The sequence below is a fragment of the Arvicola amphibius genome, chromosome 9 (genome assembly GCF_903992535.2).
Source record: "Arvicola amphibius chromosome 9, mArvAmp1.2, whole genome shotgun sequence".
Taxonomy (NCBI): Eukaryota; Metazoa; Chordata; class Mammalia; order Rodentia; family Cricetidae; genus Arvicola; species Arvicola amphibius.
Genome location: NC_052055.2, coordinates 117,892,670 through 117,907,740, shown reverse-complemented (window position 1 = coordinate 117,907,740; position 15,071 = coordinate 117,892,670). Strand labels below are relative to the sequence as shown.

Here is a 15,071-nt window from a genome sequence, read left to right as displayed (position 1 = left end):
ATGCCCTAGAGAGATGTAGGTGGTGAGGCATTGGGTAATGCTTGTCAGTGAAAAGGCTTCTGGTGACCAACAACCCCGTATCAGGATGCAAGACGTCACTTTCTGCTCAGTGGAGCATGTCCTTCTAATCACAGCAAGCTGTGATCATTAGCTCCCACCGCCAGGACCTAGCTTACCTGGCTCACTGCTTGGGGCCCTTTTCCTGGCACAGCCTTTCCCCCCAGTGGCCCTGGAAGGTCTTGTGCTGGTCTCAGAGGGACAAAGAGCTGTAGTTTGTCCTTGAGTAGGGGAGCTGGCTAATTTGTAACTTGTTTCTTCTCAGCTCTCCTTGCCCTCCATCACCACAGATAGTTCAGAGTTAGCTGTCCTGTGTTAGTTAGCTTTCCTTCCACAGCAAAGCCCTCCTTTCCCCGAAAATGCTCGGCGTGTGTTCTGCTAGCGCAGTCTCCTTGCTTGCTTCTTACTGCCCGTGGCTCTGGAGGACTGACAGCAGACTGTGTGATTCGGGAGCCGGAGGTTCTCCTGTCTTCCCTGTACAGATGCCAGTCTCAGCTCCAGACAGAAGGGGCCTGGCAAAACGGCCAGGTGCCAGGATTGAGCCTAGCTAGAGACACTCAACAATCCGGCCTGAGAGTGTTTCTGTGACATTTGGAGAAGATTACATATGGATCAGGTGCTGGATGGTGTTGGGGGAGCCGTTTCATCCCCCACGTACTCACTGTGCTGTGGTGAACAGTGGCTGTTAGGAGACTGGGGTACGGGTGTCAGGTAGCGCAGGGTCTGGAAGGAGCCCCCAGAGGGCTCAGGAGAGAACACACACATGTGTGCGCGCACCAGACATTTGGCAAATGCTAAATTTGTGGCAGTGCTGGTGCACGTCATTAATCCCAGCACTCGGGAATTAGAGGCAGGTGGATCTCTATGAGTTTGAGGCCAGCCTGGTCTACAGAGCAAGTTCCAGGACTGGCTCCAAGGCTACCGAGAAACCCTGTCTCGAAAAACCCAGAAAAAAAAAAAAGAACAAAGCAGATGCTGACTTTAATCTAGGTACTCGTAGCCAGATGTTTATTGCTATAGCTTCAACTCTTCAGAGTTGTTCATAAGAAAACTGGAGAGCCGGGGTGTTGCCTTACTCCTGTAATCCCAGGATCTGGAAGACTGGGCCAGGAAAATGAGGAGATGGAGGCCAACCTTGGCTCCATAGTCAGTGTGAAGTCAGCCTAGGGTACCTGAGCGAGGCTGTCTCGGAGGATTAGGGAGTGCCAGGATGCATTTCTAACCTTACTGCATGTGGTGCTGAAGTCAGTACTTATTTTGGTTTTGAAACCATGCTTGCTGTTTTCCTTTGATTTATTGATTAATATTAGGCTCTCTGGCTCCCCCGGGGAGACCCAGCTTATCCATGCTCTTTGATGAGTCACTCGCTGGTTCTTCCTGGGGCTCTTGGTTTAGGCGAACATGACTTGTGAGAGATGGCCCAGTAATGACTCACTCACGCACACTCTCTCCCTCTCCTTTTTTTTTTTTAATATTGAGAAGCATAAACTGCCTCAAATGTGTTGGGCAGGGAACAGGCATCTCCTACCTCTGCTTTTCTTTTTCTCTTCAGGTCTTGAGAGAGTCTGAGAGAGCTAGGATCCTGCTCTGGTGTTTGCAGGGTCTCCCTGAGGGCTCTCTGAGCTTGGGTGACTTTTAAGAGTTGGGTTCTGACTTCCCACTTGGTTTTCTAGTTCTTAAGTAGATTCTCATCCACTACTATGATTAATTTTTGAGCCTTAAAATTTTTATTAAACTTTTTTATTTTATTTTATTATGTGTGTGAATGTTTAGCCTGCATGTATGCATATGCACCTTGTGTGTGCCTGTGGATGGTTGTGAGCCACCCAGTGGATTCTGGGAACTGCAAGAACAGAGGTGCTTGGTGCTCTTAACCACCAAGTCATCTCTCCAGCCCCTTCTATTTTTAGTTGTTGTTGTTGTTGTTGTTTTTGGCAGGGGTGGGTGGAACAAGGTGGAGTAGAGTATCTCTGAGTAGCTCAGGCTAGCCTAGAACTCCCTGTATAGCCCAGGCTGGCCTGTGTTCCATCCTATCCAGATAGACCAGTCCTTGGTCCCTGATGCACATGTGAGGCATCAGATGGTTAGGAGTCAGTCATTTTATAGAGTCCAGGTAAGGGAGTGACACCCGTTCCTTAGTTTGGAATGTCCAATAAGTTGTTGGGCCTGCTTTCCTGATAGGATTTTGATGTTTCCCTGTGTGCTTACAGTCCCTATTCACTGCAATAACTTACAGGATGGCTCTCTTTTGGTTCTTTAAATAAGTGATTTTTCAGTCTGCTGAATGGGTGGTACCAGGGCGTAGTTTCTGTGTCCACCAGGGGCTGCAGTGACTATCCTTCCTCAAAGTGGAGTCAAAGCTACTTGTGAAGTGATGTCTCTTAGCCAGGCACAGCCCAGACACCGCTGTTTGTGCAGTCTGGAGTCACACAGCACAAGGGGAGAGAGGGTTTCCGCTTGAAACTTGTCCTTTTTGTTTTTGACAGTCAGTAACCCTGACTATCTGACTGTCCTGGAATTCCTGACGTAGACTAGCCTGGCCTCACAGAGGTCCACCTGCCTCTGCCCCTGTTGGGATTCAAGGTATGTGCCACAATGCCTGGCTTGACAAAATAGTTTAAGCAGAGCTTCAGGTAGACGGTGTATGTGTGTGCATTTTTTTCTCTTTCCTTCCCTCTCCCTTCTTGTGGTACTAGAGACACGATCCCAGGCCTCATGTACCACAGAGCTCTCCCCTGAACTACACACCAGCTCTTTTACCTAGTTTTTGAGTGACAGTTTTTTTCTGTTTGTAGTTTATACTCTGTCCCCTGCAATGATGGCAGTCTTAGTTATCAAAGAGGCAAAAATGATCATTGTTTGGGACCCCCCCCTAGAGTCGGAGAGCCCCTTTCCATAGTCAATTCCCTCTTCTAGCTCACACGTTGCTGTGCAGCTCATTCTTGCTGATATTTATGATTCCGTCTCGTTCATTCGTATTTTGTCAGGAGACCAGCCGGTTGCTCTGGTTGACCCTGCATTCCTGCGCTCAAGTGACCTTCCTGCCTCTGCTTCCTGCGGGCTGAGGTCACAGGGTGTCTGAGAAGCCCGATGCTGTGGAATGGGTGGGAAGGGTCTTTATATACAAGAAGTGGGCAGTGGCTCCGGGTAGGACAGCCTTTGGGCAGAGAGAGGCTGTTGTGTTGTTTGGGGCAGATGCAGCCCACCTTCACTGCTTAGGGGCCTGCAGGTCTCTGCAGCGGTCTCCAGGGTCCTGGGATGTACCTGCTGGCTGTCTCTGGGTTTGCTCAGTTGAGAGTCATCTGCTAGCTTCCTGCTAGCAGTGGGAAATAGTGGCTCAGCTTCTCCCTTTCCAGGGGCCATGATCCTGGAGTCAGCTTGAATTCCTGGGGAAGTTTCTGCATAGCTCTCCCTTTTCCTCCTTGAGGGAAATTGCATCACCTAAGCCCTGTATGCCACATTCACTGCCATGTCTTTGTCTTCTAGGCCCTGCAGGTCGGATACCCTTGAGGACAGCCATCACCTGGCTCTGCTACCTTGTGCCTTGGTAAGTGAAGACAGTGTAGTGGGTTTCATGAGTTTGTTCCTGCAAGTCTGTGTGTCTGTCCTGGGCACAGCCTGGATGTGGGTCCCCTAGGTGACATGGCCAGCTCCAGTTAGTGGAAGACCATCAGCCTTTGACCCCAGAGTGCCCACCAATTAGATAGGGTTAGTGGACCCACCAGAGCCCTGGGCATGGCTAGGCCTTAATATGCCTGCTGATTTTGATCAACGGTACATGCTTTAATGTGCTCTATGGTCAGAAGGCTGTCTACAGCTGCTTATCACTTGTCTGAGAAAAAGCTGTGAAGGGCTGGTGCGTGAGGATGCTGGGCTGAGGTGGCTGCCAGGACGCGGCTCTGCATGGCATCCCTGTGCAGAATGACCCCTTGAGACCAGCTGACAGCCATCTGTTAGCCAGGACCTAAGCATATGACCCGGGGGTCAGAGTTGCTTTCTGGCGGAAACAGGGTGGGTGCACCTCCTTCTGGAGGCCACAGGGACTGGTGTTGGTGGAAAACTGCCCTCAATAGCTGGGTCAGTTGGGCAGTGGGTTCTGTGCCACCAGACCTGAGAGCAAGAGCCCAGCACTCTGTGTGACTGGTCGACATCACTCCCTGCTCCTGCGCCCTCTTCCTTTGGAGCTTCGTGTCATCCCCAGGGCCGGTAATGAAGGAGCTTGAGCCACAGACTCATCCTCAGTGGTCAAACCTGAATCAGGTGGCCGCCTGCTTTTCCTCCATGACCCAGAAGATATCTTCAGGGCGGGTGCTGTTTGTGCAGCAGATTCCTTGGTTCAGACTGCAAGTTCATAGTTTAGGTCAGAGTTCCATTTCTTGGCAGGCAGTGGGCAGGTAGTTTAACTTTCTGGGCCAAATTGTGGCCAAGAGTATGCTGAAACCCACTATTTTATTTCCAACAACAACAAACACATTTGTCTAAGTAGGAGCCGGGTCTTTGTGATAACACACAGCTGTTACCCCAGTACTTAGAGGCTATGGCAGGAGCAGCATGGATCTTGGCCTGTGAGGGCTACATAGTGAGACCCTGGCTTAAGCCCTCCCTCCCCCAAAATATAATTAGAACTACTGCAACCAAATTCTAGTCCCATACCTTTTCTCTTTATAGCTATGATCTCCTGAAAATAATTTCTAACCTCTCCTTTGTGCCCAGATCGAATGCTGGTTAGATAGGTGCCCACAGTAGCTCTGACTGGCTGGAGCTCTGGGCAGCCCCAGGCAGTCCCTCCAGCTTCATATACACACATGCACACATATTCCTGCTGTTTCTGCAAAGTAAACGTTCCGCTTATGCAGAGCCACATTGTTGTGGACCAGAACTTCTCACCAAAGGCATACAGATACTCCAGCCAGGTCCCACCCAGGCCAGTTGTGGGTGGGGCTGCAGGCTGCCTAGATGGGCCCGTGCTGGTGCTGTGACCCCTCTGAGTCTGGGGACAGGGCCAGAGTCTGGCAGAGTTGTGTAGAAAGTAAGTTGTGAGAGGCGCTGGGTATCCCTCACCATGGGACAGGGACTCTGGTTCTGTCACATCTAAGGGCTGGGAAATGAGTTGGGAGAAGAGCCTCAGGCTGAGAACATTGCTGGTTCTCAAGTTGGATCTATAGCACAGTATCCGTGGTCAGCTCAGTGTCCACAATGCACAGACCCCCAACTCTAAGTAGGAGCCAGGACAGGAACAGTCAGATGGCCCGGGGCTTCATCCATCCCCACTACCCATCGCCATACTGAAAAATATGGCAACACATTTGTTTCCTACAACTGGCATCTCGTGAAAGCTGTTCAAGGGCCAGCGACATCTCGTCAATGAGTCAAGGCACTTCCTGTAGAGCCTGACGACCTGAGTTTGATCACAGGAAACTACATGGTGGAAGGAAAGAACTGGCTCCTGGATGTTGTCCTTTGACCTCCACATGCATGCTGTGACAGGCAACACCAAATAAATACGTGTAAAATAATTAAAGAATTAAACAAACAAAGCTGTTCAGATAGCTAGTAAACACCCGAAGGAAGGGTGCATGCTCCAGGGACAGAGCCAGTGTGGGTGCTGGGATACCCGACATTCGGAGAGTCTTGGTGTGGGAGGAAGTTCTTTGAAGATCCGGGCCTCAGCGAGACTCTCCAGGGAGTGCTGGAGCCTTTACCGAACAGCGCAAAGTAATTGGCCAAAGGGGATTTGGTGCCAGCTGAATTAGCAGTTGGGAGGGGGTGAGGGACAGGAGGTGGTATGTGTGTGGTCACCCAGAGACACACACACAGGACTCCAGAAAGTGCAGCCTGTCCCTAGCAGAGTCCATCTGAGTCTATATCAGGGACAGTTACTTCCCAGCAAGGCCTAGCGATCAAACTCAGGCTGTTTGCAGTCAGGTTGGGAAGGGGGCAGAAATCTCCAGAGGAGTGGAGCTTTCCAGAGGGGCTCTTCCTTGTTTTTCTTGGTGCAATAGGGAGCAATTCTCATTCAAGTCATTTAAGCTCTGTAGCTCAGGTGTGTTGCCCTTGTGACAAAGGTTGCAGGAAGTGAGCAGGTGCTGGGTGGATGCTGGAGGCCCAGTGTTCCCTTCAGAAGCAGAAAAGGGGAGTTTGGTAAAGGCTGAGACCCCCACCCCACCCCAGCCACTGGGCCGTGCCTGCATCTTGCTGTGCTGGGCAGGGATTATCTTTGTGTCCCCAAGGGTTGTGTGAGCGGGGCACGAAGGGCACAGATGTCGCTGTCTAGTAATGGTAGACATCCTGCAAAGGGAAGCGCTTTTCCTGAAAGGAGAGATGAGTCTTATCAGTGCTGGCTGGGTGGGCAGACTGACGCCATGCAGACACAAAAGGTAGAAGCCTGATGTGTAAGCCAGTTAACTTTCTTTTCCACACTTAAGTTTTAATTATAGAAGTAGCATATGCTTGTAAAAATTGAACCAGAACCAAATATAATAAATAAAGCTATGTTCCTTACTCCATCTCGAAGCTCACTCTTCCAGGAGGATCCACAAGCCCGGAGTCGTTTATAATTCATCCTCCAGAACTCACAAAAAGCTCCTAAGAACATTCAAAGGGGCCAGGGCTATGCTGGTCGAGCACTAACCCAGCATGAATGAAGCCCTGGGCTTGATCCCCAGCGCTGCATAAAACAGGCATGATGACCATGCCTGTAATCACAGCACTCAGGGTGCAGAGGCAGGGGTCAGGAGTTCAAGGTCATCCTCTGTTACACATCAAGTTTGAGAACAGCCTGGACTTGGCTTAGGTTGTACCTTGTTTCAAACAAGCAAACAAAAATTAAAACAAACAAATAAATGAACAAACCAGGAAACAGTTCTCAACTGAAACTATTTGGGGCAGCTGCCACAGCTGGGTTTAACTCTCAGTTTGCACAGACCTGCCTCCTTTAAAAAAGCCCTTCTTGTTTCACTAATGTTCTAATGTGTGTGCTGTTCATATGCACACACTCTCACCCATGCCTGTGTTTAGAAAGCAGTGTAGAGCTGGGGCACACTTCATCTTCCCATGATGGCCAACTGGGGACAGCATCCACCTGTCCAGATAACTTGACAGCCCTGGGCCTCACTGCCCTGCAGGCTGCCTCCGTGGAAGTGAACTTTGCCTTCCCTGTAAGGCAGAGCTGCCTCTCTGCATCTGTCCGGCCAGCTGGTGCTGGTTGTAAGTTCCTAGGGTGACAAGTGGCTCTAGGAGGAGAGTGATCTGGCCGTGAGTGCCTTCCTACTGAGGACTGCATGTGTGCACCTTTCCGGCGCTAATGACCTGTGTGGATGGTGTCCATTAGCAGCACCTCCTCCTGCAGCAGCCCTCTGTGGGCCACGCCAGATGCACCCTGCCTCCATCTCCTGTTTTTGGTCACATGGTTGCTCTGATTGAGTGTTCTAAGTCTTGTCTCATGGCCACCATCTGCTCGGCTTTGCCCAGTCCCGTGGTGAAGTGAGCCAGTAAGATAACGCTGCATCCGAACCTGGGCTCTACAGCGCTCGCTCGCACACCTCGCTAGGCTGGGCGGGCTTTGTATGGTAAACTATGGAAGAGGATAAACTATGGCTGCGATGTGACCTGGCTGTCCTCATTGCCGTGGGCCGTGCCTTTCCCCTGGTCACTGGAGGGCTGTGTGGGCTGGAGTCAGGAGGTGAGTTTACAGGAACACAGGGACGTGGAGAAGTGTGTGGCCTCCGACATGGACGGTGAGGTTGGGCACGTGGCCACAGAAGGACAGACGCTAGCGTGTGAGTCCTCACGGCGTTTCTGCATCTCGCTGTTTTCCTTGTCTCTCTGGAGGGAAGAAAATTTTCCCTTCTGAGGAATGCTAGCTGTTGTGTAGGCCCTAGGAAAGGCTTGGGGGCTGAATGGAACCCTGAGGAGACGGGTTGTGTTCACGGAGAGCATGGCACTCCATACCGAAGCCTCGTGGGATGCACTGTCTCTTAGACTGGCGTTGAGAACATCTCAGGTTTCCTGAGACAGTCCTGTCACCCACCAACACTGAAAACTCATGCATTTTCTTCCTCTGACCTCTGTTTAAGGTGAGCTCTAGTAATCCCCCTGCCTCAGTGTCCTGGATGCTGAGGCTTCAGGCAAGTGTAACCCGACCAGTTATAACTTCCTGTCCTTCCTCACACAATGGCTGTGTGAGCTTGGGCTCCAGAGCTTGGGCCACAGTGATAGGTGGGCTTCAGCACTCTTGGGGGTTGACTTCGGATCTGCTCTCCTAACATCTCATAACACTATCCTGTTATTTCCCTTTATCTGTTATTGTCAATAGCCACATTGATTGACTTTCTGTGGTTCACCTTCCTGTGTCCTGGACAAAGCAGCTTTGATGGCATTTGGGTTTGTTGCATAAGTCTGGGCTAATCTGTAGGCTGTCTTATCTACTCCTGAGTGAAATGGACCTTTTCAAAGGGCCCCTCTCGTTCCTGAAACTTCCTGCATCTCCTGTTAGTAACTTGCTGACTGGAGCACCGATGCCCCAGGCAGGTGGCAGAGCAGAAGTGTCAGCTCAGGTAACTTATCGTAATGCATACATGGAATATCATAAATTGACTCCTGCATGACTGTCTAATAAGGAAGTACATTTGAGCTTTGTTAGGCAGCAGTCCAGTATTCACACCAAAGAAATGCTGTAAGCCCATTGGATTTCCTCAGAGCTAAATGTTATGGGCTGTGGCTTTGGAATGCTGCCCACTCTGCCGGCCAAACTCCTGGAAGGGACTTCACTCTCGTGTTCTTGTGTGCTCAGGCCTGGGCCTCTTGGTGGAAGATCTTTTGTTGGGGAGTTAGATCTGTCATTCTTCTCAACCAGCCTAAGTCCATTTGGCAGTGTTAGGAATTGGTTTTATTGGCACTCTAGGAGGCACTGGGATCCTGGCATCCTATGGGTGGAGCCAAGGATGCAGCTAACCACCTATATAACACACATGCAGCCAGCCTTGCCATGGGGGTTGACCCCTCCCAAAGGTTGGAGTGCTATACCGGGAATCCTGTTCTTGAGACTGTTTCATGAGAGCTGACAGAAGGGTCTTACAAACATGGATTCAACAATACATTTCAAAGTAGTAGCAACGGGGCTGGGGTTTAGTGTGTGGCACACAGGTGCAGGACAGCTCCACCAGAGCAGGCAGGGGAAGGGGAAAAGGTGCCAAACTATGTGTTTATAAAAGAGAAACTCTTTTCTGAATGAGCAAGGGCGATGACTGGTAAGTGTCCCTTTGATGTCTGAGCTAATGACACTGCTGCTGTCTCTGCTTCTGCCTTCGCCCTGACCTTGCTCTGCTGCTGATGTAAATAAATGAATGAGGAAAGTAGGGCCCCACAGCTGTGGGCTTGAGATAGGCCTCTCAGCTCCGGGCAGGGGCGGGGCTGAACCTGTGGCACCGAGAATAGTGACAGACTGCCATTCAGGTCCCATGTCCCACTGGCCTCACTCTGTGGAGTGTCTTTTTCTGCTTCTAAGAAGTGGCATTCAGATATACCAGTGGACTCAGGAAATCGCCTGTCTCATGACATCTGCTATTGGGACCTCTTGCAGACATTTTTGTTCCAGTAAAAGAAGACTAGGGAGCTGGAGAGAGGGCTCAGTGGTTAGGAGCACTTGTTGCTCTTGCAGAGGACTCGGGTTTAGTTCCCAGCACCTACATGGTGGCTCACAACCACCAGTAACTCCAGTCCCAGGGGATATGACACCCTATTCTGACCTCTGTGGGCATTGCATATACATGGTGTACATATATAGATACAAAGAAACACACATAAAATAAAAATTAATAAATCCTTTAAAATTTTTATTTATTCTTCTATCATACAATACATCCTAACTGCAGCTTTCTCTCCCTCCACTCCTCCTAGTCCCTCCCCACTACCCCTTTCTCTTAGTCCCCCTAGTATCCCCCCAAGAAAAGAGAAGGCCTCCCAGATACATCAACCAAACAGGCATAACAAGATAAAATAAGATCAGGCACAAACCCTCACATCAAGGTTGGGTGAAGCAATCCAGTAAGAAGAAAAGGGTCCCAAGAATAGGCAAAAGAGTCAGAGTCACCCCCATTCCTACTGTCAGGAGTTCCCCCAAAACACCAAGCCAACAACCATAACATATATGCAGAGAACCTAGCATAGACCCATGTAGGCTCCATGATTGCTGTTTCAGTCTCTGTGAGCTTCCACGAGGCCTGCTTAGTTGATTCCATGGACCATGCTTCCCAGTGGGCTCCACCTGGGCTCTCCCCCCACCTGATGTTCCCTGCATCTGTTCCCATCAGCTGCCAGAGGCAGCCTCTCTGATGATGACTGATCTACGAGTACAGCAGAACATCTTTAGCAATCATTTCATTGATTTATTTTTATTATTATTATTTTTTATAGTTGTGTTTGGTTCTACCATAAGTCTCTAGGCTATCCAGTCTCCGATTCCTGGTCATCCAGGCAGTGTTGGGCATGGGCTCCCTCTTGTGGCGTGGGCCTCACATCAGATCAGTCATTGGTTGGCCACTCCCACAGCTTCTGTGCCATCATTGCCTCAGCACATCTTGCAGGCAGGACGGAATATAGGTAGAGGCTTTCCTGGCTGGGTTGATGTCCCAGCCCCACCACTGGAAGTCTTGCCTGTTTACAGAAGGTGGATGGTTCAGGCTCTGTATCCCCCATCACTAGGGGTCCCCTCTAGGGTCACCCTCGTATATTCCAGGGAGTTCCACTGCACTAGGTCTCCACGTCGCTCCCCCTCCCCCAATGCCCTCCAGTTCCAGTCATCTTCTCCGGCACTCTCCCCCTCGAGTCCCCTCCCCACTGCCACCAGTCTGTCCCCTCCCAGGGAGAGCCGCGCATCACCCCCAGAGCCTGTTTTGTTGCTTTGCCTCTCTGGGTCTTACTGAGCTGCTAATATCAATATCCACTTCTAAGTGAGTAGATACTATGTTTGTCTTTGTCTTTCTGGGTCTGGGTTACCTCACTTGGGATGATTTTTTTCTAGTTCCTTCCGTTTGCCTGCAAATTTCATGATGTCATTTTTTAACAGCTGAGTAGTAGTCCATTGTGTAAATGTACCACATTTTCTTCATTTGTGTGTGTGTGTGTGTGTGTGTGTGTGTGTGTTTGAGACAGGGTTTCTTTGTAGCTTTGAAGCCTGTCCTGGAACTAGCTCTTGTAGACCAGGCTGGCCTTGAACTCATAGAGATCTGCCTGCCTCTGCCTCCCGAGTGCTGGGACTAAAGGCATGTGCCACCACTGCTCAGCTTCTTCATCCATTCTTTAGTTGAGGAATATCTAGGTTGTTTCCAGTTTTTGGCTGTAGGAATAAAGCCGCTGTGAACGAAGTTGAGCAAGTGTCCTTGTGGTAGGATGGATATATGCCATCATTTGGGTATATGCCCAAAAGTGATATAGCTAGATCTTGAGGTAGATCGATTCTCAATTTTCTGAGAAATCCTTGTATTGATTTCCTCAATTGTAGCTGTATAAGTTTTTATTCCCACCAGCCATGGAAGAATGTTCCTCTTGCTCCACAGCCTCACCAACATGAGCTGTCACTTGTGTTATTGACCTTAGCCGTTCTGATAAATGTAAGATAGACTCTTGAAGTAGTTTTGATTTATAGTTCCCTAATAGCTACGGATGTTAAACATTTAAGTGTTTCTCAGCCATTCGAGATTCCTCTATTGAAAATTCTCTAATTAGATCTGTACCTCATTTTTAAATTGGACTATTTGGTTTGTAGATGTCTAGTTTCTTAAGTTCTTTCTATATTTTGTATATTAACCCTTTATCAGATGTGGAGTTGGTGAAGATCCTTTCCCATTCTGTAGGCTGCCATATTGTTGCGATGATGGTGTTGTTTGTCTTTCAAAAGCTTTCCAGTTTCATGAGGTCCCATCCAGTAGTTGTTGGTGCCCGTGCCTGTGCTATGGGTGTTCTGCTGAGGCAGCTGTCTCCTGTGCCAGTGCTCAGGGATGGCCCCACTTCTCTCCTCCCAGGCTCAGTGTGTGATGTCAGTCCTCTTATCACATGGTCTTATCACATGCCCAAGGCTGCAGTGGCTGGCTCACCTAAGCCCTCGTTACCATGTCATGGCGTGACTGAAAGAGCTGGTTAGGAACTTCTGAACCATGAGTCCATGTTATACGGAGCCCGACTGTCAGTGTCATGGCGGCTGGGGACCAAGACCGAGAAGCACTTGTTTCTCATCTCACAGCCCAGCGTCTGTGCCTTGAGGATCAGGGCTCTCTTCCGAGAGTGCTCCCTGTGTCAGAGAGGCGTGAGGCTGTGCTGCAGGGACTTGGCCCCTAGCACTGCTTGCTTCCATTTCTGTCGTTACTTGTGGTCCCGGGGCACTTGACGCTGGCCTTTTGCTTTGTTCACTGTAAAACCCTTTTAGTGGCTGTCCTGCCTGAAACGGCCAGGCTGTTCAGTGCTGTTGAGCCACGGCTTTCCTAGACATGGCTCCCAGACTATGGTCAGGAAGCAAGGAAGAAGGGAAGAATGGGCTTGGGAGAGGGAGGCTTATGAGGAGCCTGTCCTTCACTGAGCTGTGGAGAAAGAGACATTTTCTTCTCCCACTACTTCTTTGCCTGCCGTCTGGAGCCCCGTGTTTGGGCCTCTCTAGCTGTTACTATGCTTCTGATTGAGTGGAATGTGTGGTCAAACCAGGTTCCATTATGGGCAGTTAGATAAGTACCCTTTCTGGGGGCCCATTTTGGGCACTGGGACAGGGGCACATATGGGTAATTGGTGGGTGTGGACAGAAGGCTGGCTGGGCCCTTATTCCAGGCCACACCCCTGCTCTGCCTCTGGTTCAAAGACTGGTCTGGTGTGATCAGGGACAGGGCCTGGGTCCTGCTCCTCCCAGTTTGGGAGGGCTGAATGGGGATAAAAGCCGGTCCTGTCTGCCTCCTGACACCTCTGGAGCCACCTGCAGCTCTGCTGGTGATCTGCCTGCCTGTACAAGTAAGGGTGACTGTGCTCCAACCCCACCTTGTTGAGGTTGGTGTACCCACATGGTACTGAAGGGAGGTCATGGGGGTATCTCTTAGACCCTGCTGGTCTTGGATCTGACCCTTGATGGGTGGCCCTCTCCAAATCCCCTGCCTCCACCCTGGCTGCTAGATGAGGGTCTTCCTCCACTCTGGTCTTCAGACTTGTGGTTCCTCCTGGCCCAAGTTCCAAAGCAGGCCCCTTGAAAACTTGGGTGAGTGACACTTTCTGTGACTAGCCTCTTCAGGTGCGTTCTTTGGGATGTCTGCCGCTGCTGCTGCTGCTGCTGCCACTGCCACCGCTGCCGCTGCTGTGCTGCTGCCATGGCAGCAGGACTTCCCTGAGTGCCTCATCTCCTCTTTGCAGACAGATGTCACTGAGTAAAGAAGATAACAGAGCCAGGCTGCCTGCATGGTGGCCTCCAGCCTTACATAGTTGCTGCGCCCTTGGAAGGCAGTGAGGATAAACTGAGGCTTCGAGTTTGATTGTTCCTGGACTGCACAGGGTGGGTGGGACGCAGCATGGCAGCTCCCAGTGTCTTTCTGATACTCACATAGCTGACCTGGCATTCTGAGTGTATAGGGTGGATGAAACACGCCTTTGGGTTAGTGTCTTCCTCCTGGGTTTTTGCCCCGCTTATGGAGAATGTTGTTTCAGCTTAATGTCGCTGCTGTGGTTTGAACTGATGCTGTGTGTTGCTGATATCACTCGTCCTGAGGAGCTAATGCCTGCTTGACCACTCTTTCAGCTCTGTTCCCATGATTGTGAAATGATCTCTTGGGTAACCAGTCTTTGGGCAACTGGTCTCATGCTTGCAGAAGACACTGATAGGGGTGTCACTTGCTGTCTTTTGGTGACCAGTGTTTCTCTTGGACCACCATTAGCTGGAATGGGCATGAGGGAAGGGGTGTCCATTCAGTGTGGCTAAGATGAGGGCTATGATCTTAGGCCTGGCACTCACTTTCTCCTCAGGTGCCCACATAGGGCCCAAAAATTGCAATAAACTCAGACCAGCAGGTCCTTTAGTAAGGTATGTTTTTATACAGCAGAATTACTCAGATCTTTAGGAGACAAGGAACTCTGAGCTGTGCTAGGGGGTGGGAGTGGGGTAGTCTTAAGGAGACAAGCTCCTACTGCACAGAATGGAGAAGCCCTTGGATTCTGTCTGTCCTTGCATGACCAGGTAGGGAGTTGGGAGGGGACTACGGGTACTAAGGGGAGTCAGAACTGCAGGTGAATCATTTTCCACCTGACCGTGGCGCTCTCAGGCACAGACTTATCCTGAGAGTGGAGTGTGAGTACAGGTCCCCTGACTGGTCAGGTGCTCACTCTACCCACAGGGCCACCCACAGGCAGCCAGCCAGCCAGAGGGCTGCAGGTTGGTGTGAGGGGAAAATTAAAAAGATTCTCCTCTGCAAAGGCTCAGCCCCTTTATTGTCATCGGGATGGATCCCTGAGCGCAGCTACTGCCAAGCCCTCTGGACATGGCATTAGCATGCCCACGGTGCACTTGAGTTCAAAGATTATGTGCACACAGAGACAGACGAGCAGTAGCTAACACGGTCACTATGAAACTAGGACAGTGACAACAGCACGCTATAATAAAAATAATTTAAAACATACATTGTTTACACCTGGGGTTTTGCATTGCTCTTTTGAATAGTGGAAGCCAAACCATGGTAATGGGATGCTCGTGTGTGTGTGTGTGTGTGTGTGTGTGTGTGTGTGAGAAATTCCACTAGGCGGTCTTTTCCAGAGTTATCCATGATGTGACCATTTCATAATCAGGTACCAGGTGGTGATGATTATCACGCCTCAAGTAATGGTGGGAATGGGTGTGCACAAACATGTTCTGGCCCCCATGGAGCAGGAGTGGCTTGGGTTGGCTTGGGTTCAGAAGGCAGAGCTGATTCCCAGCCCCTGCAAGCACAGGGTGCTGGGAGGGGTTGGTGAAGCCATGGCAGAAGGGAACAAGAACAGAGTGTTCCTGGGTTCTT

The 15,071-nt window shown here is 50.3% G+C and overlaps 1 protein-coding gene across 3 annotated transcripts in view; it reads left to right on the top strand.

Moving 5' to 3' along the window:
- Agpat3 (1-acylglycerol-3-phosphate O-acyltransferase 3) overlaps window positions 1–15,071 on the top strand; it is a 71,744-nt gene that overhangs the window by 18,413 nt on the left and 38,260 nt on the right. For all 3 annotated transcript variants that reach the window (XM_038341785.2, XM_038341784.2, XM_038341783.2), the window contains exon 2: window positions 3,544–3,604. The gene's annotated coding sequence lies outside the window, so the exon portion shown is untranslated. The remainder of the gene's footprint in view (window positions 1–3,543; window positions 3,605–15,071) is intronic.